Source organism: Moschus berezovskii, chromosome X (genome assembly GCF_049115385.1).
Source record: "Moschus berezovskii isolate FMDL1 chromosome X, NW_MosBer_1.0, whole genome shotgun sequence".
Lineage (NCBI taxonomy): Eukaryota > Metazoa > Chordata > Mammalia > Artiodactyla > Moschidae > Moschus > Moschus berezovskii.
The window spans coordinates 105149038-105158403 of NC_142488.1; the positions used below are offsets into that span (position 1 = coordinate 105149038).

General features: G+C 37.6%; 1 non-coding gene across 1 annotated transcript; it reads left to right on the forward strand.

Annotated features, from left to right (window-relative positions):
- Nucleotides 1-683: 683 nt before the first annotated feature.
- LOC129535339 (small nucleolar RNA SNORA35) lies at nucleotides 684-812 on the forward strand. The gene has a single exon (XR_008681614.1). It is a non-coding gene; the product is annotated as a small nucleolar RNA SNORA35 (small nucleolar RNA).
- Nucleotides 813-9366: the final 8554 nt, after the last annotated feature.

Below are 9366 nucleotides of genomic sequence, written 5' to 3' on the forward strand. Positions count from 1 at the left end.
AGACAAGTAGAAAATGCAGAATTATCAACTAAAAAAAATCCAAAAATTTTTAACCAATTTCTGGTAGTTTGAAAGAGAATTGCCGTTGATGACATGGGAGACATTCATTTGTGACAACAACTGTTATTTATTGAACATCTGGGCTTCCCTGATAGCTCAGTTGGTAAAGAATCTGCCTGCAATGCAGGAGACCTGGGTTCAATCCCTGGGCTGGGAAGATCCCCTAGAGAAGGGAAAGGCTACCCATTCCAGTATTCTAGCCTGGAGAATTCCATGGACTGTATAGTCCATGGGGTCGCAAAGTGTCGGACACGACTGAGTGACTTTCACTTTCACTGAACACCTAATGTCAGGTACTGGACTGGACTCTACAAGTTAACTCCCAAGAGTTAACAGGCAATGAAGTGGTTATTATTGACCCCATTTAATATATAAGGTAACACAAGTCAAGAGGGCTTTAGTAAGTTTCCAAGGTTCTAGGGCTAGTTCCTGGATTCTGAACCCAGATCTGCTTGATTCTAAGCTCACATTTCTTTCGACTTAAGCTGACCCATGTGTGTGGTCGTCATGCTGATGGAATGAAGCAATGGATCCTGCAATATTCCAGGTCTCCTATCCACACCCTCCTTCAAGCTGGTCCTTTGGCATAAAACACAGGGTCCCAACCCTAGCTCTACTGTCAACAGCACTGGCAAATGACCCATTGGGCTCCTCCTTGACCAACTGGGCATAGAACAGTGCAAAAATAAATCCCTCTGGAAAGCTGGGAGAGTCACACTGTGGGCTACTCCTGCATGCAGGTGGGTACATATCTCCAGGGTCCTGGGACCCTGCCTAAGAAAAGTGAGGAGGTGGAGAGACCAAGCAAGCAGCTCAGTATCTTCTACTACCAGATAACAGTGACTATGTCTAAATCAGCTTAATAACAGGTACTCAATAAATGTTGTCACCATTATTGTTTATTATCATCATAATTACTAGCTGTGTAGCTCTTGCTGCTGCTAAGTCACTTCAGTCGTGTCCGACTCTGTGTGACCCCATAGACGGAAGCCCACCAGGCTCCCCGTCCCTGGGATTCTCCAGGCAAGAACATCGGAGTGGGTTGCCATTTCCTTCTCCAATGTGTGAAAGTGAAAAGTGAAAGTGAAGTCGCTCAGTCGTGTCCGACCCTTAGCGACCCCATGGACTGCAGCCTACCAGGCTCCTCCACCCATGGGATTTTCTAGGCAAGAGTACTGGAGTGGCTTGCCATTGCCTTCTCCACTCTTAGCAATTCATATTAACCCTCAAAGACTCAGCTTGGCAGTACTGGAATGATCTAAGATTCTCATGGTGACAACATTACAAGATAAATTTATTAAAATTCCCTGGCAAATTTCCCATTAAGTGCTAGGACAGGAGAGAGAAATTGTTCTCTCCTCTTGATGTGACAAAATTGAGATTATAATTATCTTACAAATTTGGGCTCCTGTGTATTTTATTTGCCCCATATCCTTACCAGTTTCTTGACAAACTAGCCTTCCCCTGCCTCTTCATTCCCTGAAGATAGTGTAAAAGTGTGCTTAAGCCTAGTGCTGACAGAATTTCTTCTCTATTTCTTGTAATTTAGATCTACAATCAGGACCCATTCCTAGCCTCTTCTTTCCTTCATAATATCTTTGAATACTCAAGTCGCCATCATTTGTCAATAACCAGTTTCCCACTTTTTTGTACTCGTTTATGTTGTTATCAGCTAAGTTGTAAACTCTTTGAAAGCAAAGACCCTATATTCTCATACATCTTAGTATTTACTGTAGCCCCTAGCCCTGTGACTTGCATTAAGTAGAAGCTCAATAAATATCTACAGAAAAATTCACTTGTTACCTGTGAATTCACTCACTAATTCTTATAACCAGGACTTGAAGAAAGGTCTAGAAAATTAAACACCCTGTTTTAGTACCACATAAACATGGCCCTATTTTCTGTGGCAAGTAAAACATAAACTGAAAACTCATTTATAATCCAGGAAAAATTAGTTTGTGAGAGATGAATTCATGGTAAGTTACTTAACTGAGTATTTTGAAATAAGACCTCATATTTTTTGTGTGTATTAAATTGTGGATGGTAACTTGCCTTCCTAGGAAATGTCTTTAGTGTCCTCAACCATCAAGGACATTGGGCTTACAGGTTTAACCTTAGGTCATGGCAACATTTTCATAATTAGACCAACACTGTGAAATAATGTACAAAACTTGCCACTCATTATAGTTTTACCATTTTCAGACAATTGAGATGAAATGTGTCAGTGAAAAATACATGTTGAACTTAATCAATCCTTTTATTTTAATTTAAAACTTTAGATGAGGATTTCCCAGGTGGTGCTAGTGGTAAAGAACCCACCTGCCAATGAAGGAGATATAAGAAATGTGGTTCAATCCCGGATTGGGAAGATCCCCTGGAGTAGGAAATGGCAACCCACTCCAGTATTCTTGCCTGGACAATTCCATGGTCAGAGGAGTCTGGTGGGCAGCAAGTCAGACATGAATGAAGCGACTCAGCACAAATAAATCCTTGTTGACTGAAATACAAGACCAAATAAAAACTATGACACATTTTTTTTCTGACAATGTGAAGGAATTGACTTTTTATATTGTATGTATTTTAATATTTCTTTCTTTCAACTGTCTTTCAACTGTCATCTTTACTGCCTCTACTGAACCAAAGATGAAAGAAGTCTGATCATCAACTATGTGAGTGATACAAAATGGAAGGAGAAAATAGGCCATGTGCTTTTATGTAAATTTCCTTGTTCTGAGGTTCCAGAAATTGGCTTCTTTTAAAAAAAATGACAATAAAATTCTTAGACATATGGCAAGATATTCATATGATCTACTAACCTTGTGAATTAATGTGTTACAATGGTTAAGTTTTATTTTCCCCTTATTATTTTAATGCAGAACAAATGCTATTTGACATCCCTCCACACCTCTCCAGCCTTTTCTGGTAGCTCAGCTGGTGAAAAATCTGCCTGCAATGCAGGAGACCATTCAATTCCTGGGTCAGGAAGATTCACTGGAGAAGGTATAGGCTAGCCACTCCAGCATACTTGGGCTTCCCTGGTGGCTCAGCTGGTAAAGAATCCACCTGCAATGTGGGAGACCTGGGTTCTATTCCTGGGTTGGGAGGATCCCCTGGAGAAGGGAAAAGCTACCCACTCTAGTATGCTGGCCTGGAGAATTCCATGGACTATATAGACCATGGGGTCACAAAGAATCAGACACAACTGAATGAGTTTCACCACACCTTCCCAGACATATACACAGATATTACACTGATAACAGGATGTGGAAAGACAGTCTTTTAAATAGATTTTTATAACTTAGTTTCCTAAAACAATGTAATCTAGGGTCTTGTCTTGGAAGTCCATGTGGGTAGGTGAGAATCTGTCAACATAATGTCTGTTCTCAGAATTTTTCCTAAGGGCAACATGCTATTTTGTTTCCCATGTAATTATTTTCTTTTCTTGCTTGTGTACTTTAATTTCATTTAAAACTTTGAGGATTGAAAAGTATGATTATTTAGATTATCTCATAATATAAAGCAATTTTTATGATAAAGAGTATGAATTCTCTTTGATAAACATGTGTTTACAGTTGAATGAAGTGTCATTTAGTATAGAATGTAGTATTCAAAAGAAAATGCAATTTATCTAGGAAATGCTGCTTCCCTTGTTGCATTTACCCTCTTGCTGGCCTGATGTTATCTATTTTGCCTATTTGTCCTTTGTTACTGTCAAGACAGCAAATTTCTATCTGAAGCAGATGGTGTAACTGCCATTGTTCAAGCTGCTTAATATTCATTCTGCTGCAGGGAAATTTTATCACTAAACCTCTAATTTGAAAATATTAATAAATCAAAACTATTGACTGTTCTGTCTGGGATGTCTGGAACCGATACACATCTGAAGAGAAAAATATATATTTACATTTTAAAAACTGTATCAAAAAACTCGTTTATTTCTTAACACATCAAAGTAAAGGTTTATTTCATTAAGTTAATATATAGTGTGATGGTGGGTAAATGCTATAAAATTTTAGTCAGTCATTTGTTGTATATAAATTTATCATAGACTTTGTTTCCTTTATTAATGTCTCCATATTTTATCCCAAAAGAAACTTTTAAATCATGATGTCTTGACATTTTTGAATAAAGTGTTTAAATTTAAATCTATTTTTAAACTTCCAATTTAGGCCTTTTTGTCCACAGCTCCTAACAGTATCCTGCCTCACCTACCCCACATGAAATCCATCAGATTTCATATTTTACCATCAGGAAAGAATTAGAGAGAATGTCATTTTTTTCACTCAATCTACATGTTCAATATGGAAATGATTAAAACTGGACCAACAGAAGTTTTCCATTTAACTTTATCCTTGCAACTTTAAGGCAACAAATGAATATTTTGTGGACATATAATAACAAATAAATAACACATATGTATGCTTATTCAGTAAATAGAATTCCACAATGTTCATGATTTTTCAGTGATTACTACTGTAGAAATAATTCCACTCAGTGTAATAAGGTAAACTATACACAGTATCCCATAGTTGGACAATTGCACAATCATCAATGACTGATTCTAATTGAACTTGTGTTGAGCAAGCCGACTGTTGTTAGGGAGACCATACTTTCCAGTTTGTCCAGTATAGCCACAGTTTACACTTATTAAGCAAATATGAATACTTTCTTTGACACTCAAAAGTGTCCCTCTTTGGGTGTTAAGTTACATGCTTATTCTATTTTTTTTCTGCACCCATACAAACCTAAGAGCTAGATGCTGAGATATGTGAAAGAACTATAAGCAAATGTCTCTTACCCAGAGGAGCATACAAACTTATTAATAACAAAAGAAATATATACACAATCATTTCAAAATAATCCATATCTCTTTGTGTTAAAATTCTAGGTATGTGGTACAGTCAATAAGCACTGTAGGAACTCAGATAAGTGGATGTGGATTAGAGCTGTTGAGGCTAGTTTAAGCAGTTTCTCTGTTAGAGACTTTGCAGGCATGAAGTCACATGGACAAAGTTCTAGGGATGGAGATGATTACAGTTTAGTGCTGATCAATCAACAGTGAAAATGACAGAATACAAAGAAGAGTGTAGTAGAAAGAACAATCACTAAGGACTTAGAAATTCTGGTCTTTTAGCCTGGCTTTGCCACTAGTCAACTTTATGTTACTGAGTAAATTGCTTTTTCCCTTTGGCTTTATTTCCTTCACCTGTAAAAAAAAAAAAAGGAGCAAATTAGATTCATCCGTTCCTCAGTTTACGGTGAGATTATTTTGGGCAAGGGACTCTACTAAGGACTATGGAAAGGATCTGTAAAGTTCCTCTCCTGCTCTACTTCCATAGCAATGACTCCCTCCCATCACCTGTGTTTCCAGGGACATAGTTGTTAAACAGCTTGGGATCGTGTGCTTCTCTGTCAAAAAAGTATTTATTGCTGGTAAGTGAACCCAAACCAGCAAACATTTGTTAAGTTGACTTGAAACTTTTCCCAGCAAATTCCTTTATTTCCTAACTGGATTCAGGCCATATTTTCTTTCCTTCTGATAATGATGGAATCCCAGAATTGTTAGGGACCCTTCCAGGAGAAGCTGGTATTGCATATTTTCATAGTGTGAAAACTGCTCTTGTGCTACAGGTAACCAAGTCTCTGGTCAGCTCAGCTGGCAAAACTGGATCCCATGCACCAGTCTCCTCTGTCACTTCTCACAACTGAGGCAGGCCTATTCCCCATTCTGATATCAGAGAGCTTGCTCTGTTCCCAGTTCTGATCTATAAGGACAGATGATGCTCTCTGGAGAGAAAGTTGTAGCAACTGAACAAAGGACTCTACCAACTCAAGGAGGTTGATGTGTCTTCTGTGAATCCAGCAGGTTCAAGGCTGTAGGCCCAGTTCCTTTGACAGTTTTTCCTATTGCAAGGAGAGGGGAAAGTGTTCCTAAATCATAAGAATGGATTATACATCCCTTCTGCACATGGATGCTCTGCCCCATTAACTGGAGGTGCTGGAGGTAAATCTAGTCTAAAAAGAATCCAAGGAGCAAGAGAAAATTTTTTACTGATCTAATATTTATTCTGTCTTTAAAATTGTGGAATAATGTTATCCAAAAATAAATCTGAGACTTCTTCATATAGTAGATATAAAATACAAGATCAGATATTAACAACTTTTAAGTTGTTACTTAGTTCATTTATGTTTGGCAGGTCATAAAACAGAGACAAATTGTTTTTGGTAGAAGTGCCAGATATATTTAAATCTAGCTGCAAGTTCGCCTGTTTGCCTTCAGTATTGTTACTGGTGGTCATGGTTGCAGTGAGAGGGGATGAAAGAGAGAGAAGTTAAGATTTTATAAAGAATAGTTGAATGAAAAACAGAAGTAACAGAAGAAAGAGGAGCTATAATAGATGTTTGATCATAAATGACTGCTGCAAGGAAAGCAAATTATTGAATTTAGAACTGAGGTTATTTCTTTTCTCCATATTGTAACTTTACACATAGAATGGTGTAAACATTGCTATAAGGGGTTTCCCCTTACTTTTTGTATGGTTAGGGCTTCCCAGGTGGTACTACTGGTAAAGAACCCGCCTGCCAATGCAGGAGATGTAAGAGATGCAGGTTCAATCCCTGGGTCGAGAAGAGCCCCTGGAGAAAGAAATGGCAACTCACTCCAGTATTCTTGCCTGGAGAATCCCATGGACAGAGGAGCCTGGCGGCATATAGTCCATAGGGTTGCCAAGAGTCGGATATGACTGAAGTGACTTAGCATGCATGCAGGCTAGCAGCTTAGCATGCATGGAACAAAAAACTGAAGTCCTTTAAGGAAAATGTTCCAAGTGAATTCCAAGTCTTAAGAAATTTCTACTAGCTCTCCAGGTAGTCCCATTGGAAATTTAAACTATCAGTGAATTTTTCTTCAGAAATACTTACTCCTATACATTTAAATCTGTAAATGTACTAAGTAAGTAAGTGTTAGTCTCTCAGTTGTGCCCGACTCTTTGCGACCCGATGGACTGCAGCCCACCAGGCTGCATGAGATTTTCCAGGCAAGGATACTGGAGTGGGTTGCCATTTCCTTTTCCAGGGGATCTTCCCAACCCAGGGATTGAACCTGGGTCTCCTGCACTGCAGAAAGATTCTTTACTGACTGAGCTACAAGGGAAAGCAATACATAAAACATTATTAAATCAGAGATATGAGCAGCTGAAAACTGACAGGAGCTGAAAATAGAGTTGTAAGTAAATCACTGAGAGTCTGTCTTTTCAAATATACTGCTCGTGAATTTGAAATCAATCTGCTTTATTCTACCAGTAATAGTAGAGTATCTACACCTTGACTTACAAAATATTTAAACTTCAAAAACTTCTGACTAAAAGTGGGGAAATGGGAGGACGAAAAGCAAAAGGTATATGGAATCACTTGACAATGTAGTGAAATATTAATCCACAGACATCACTCACTAAGTGTATTTTAAAATTAAGGCCAAATTTGAAAGTAAATTATTTCCTCAATTATTTCAGGATGTAGAAGTAAACACAATTCAAGCCTCTACTCATTTTCTGTGTGAGTGTGTTTAACCACTGTTCTGGTAAAATAAGAGTGTGATCCAAATTCTATGCCTCATTCCCAAACTTCTAGAGACTGGTGATACCTTACAGAGAGAGCTGTTGAAAGGGGCCAGGCATAAGACAAGTGAAGGAAAATGAAGATGTTAAGTCACACAGATCTGGAGGGGTACCCAGCCATAGATAACTTGAAAAGTTCAGACTTCTGAGCAAGGCAAACTTGTTTTTATTTTATTTTATTTTTCTTTTTTTTTCTAAAATTTTTATTTAATAAATGGAACAAAGCATAATGCCAAAAACATTAACAGTTAAAATTTCACCAAAAGAAAAAACACTATAGAATACACAGTTGTAAAAAGCTACATTAAGTTATTTTACAACTGCCTCAGGCTGCAAAAAGAAAAAAAAAACACAATGCCATACCTAAGTTATCCCTCTCTCAAAATAATGCCATTTATGTTATAAACCATGAACACCCCATCAAAAGACCGGAACTGCTTTTGTTAATTCATATATATATATATATAATATATATATATAATTCATATATATATATATATGGCTGTATCACTTTGCTATACACCTGAAACAAACACAACACTGTAAATGAAATATAGTACAATATAAAATAAAAATAAGTAACAGACCTTTGGGGCTTTACACAGAGTTAGAGTTCCTATCAGAGGGACAACAGCACCACAGCCGTACTGAATCCTCATGAAGGCGGCACACGAATGACAGAGCTGCTCACTTCCCAGAAACTACACTGCCATTTTTAAAATGGCAATGCAATTGCAATTGAAAATATCCAAGGTTGGCTTAAGGGAGAATGAGTGTAATAACAAAAGAAAGGAATCTGACTTGAGAATGACACGCTGATGGGTACTTTCTTTCTTCCTGAATAGATATGAAATTTTGATAGAAAGCATCATAAGAAGATAGATCTGTATCCATGGTGTTTCAGAGCAACCGAGTGGGCTCTGTAAGAAAGTTATAAATAGATTTGTTGTTGTTGTTCATTCACTCAGTCATGTCTGACTCTTGGTGACCGCATGAACTGCAGCATGCCAGGCTTCCCTGTCCTTCACTATCTCCCTGAGTTTGCTCAAACGCATGCCTATTGAGTCAATGATGCCATGAAACCATCTCATCCTCTGTCACCCCTTTCTCCTCCTGCCCTCAATCTTCCCCAGCATCAGGATCTTTTCAAATGAGTCAGCTCTTTGCATCAGGTAGCCACTACTATTACTTTGTCTTTTTAAAGCAGAAGGAAATGACTGATTAAATGGAATGTTTCACTGATTTTTCTAAAGAAAGCTACTTAAGAGAATTTCAGAAATGGGGAGTGCCCTCTCAGATGAGCTCATGTAAGCCTACCCATTTCCTGAACCATGTATTGAGAACAAGTTGACAGGCAGCAACAAAACAGCTGGACAGTTCAATACGATAAAGAAATTCATAATTTAAGGAACAAAGATTGTTAGTTTTAATACCTTCAAATAGGGATTTAATAGCATCTGTCACTACCCATTAATGAAATGCAGAGGCATGAGATGTACATTCCCTGGACCTGCAAGTTAGTAAATACATAGATCAAATATGTTGTAAATGGAATTCTTAAATAACTTTAAAAGTGATCATTTGTAATGTTTTTGGCCATGATGTAATATTATCTCATTACAGTACCTAATACTATGTCATCTCTTTCAATAATATTTTAAGAATGAATATCCTTGATGATCTTTAAGGT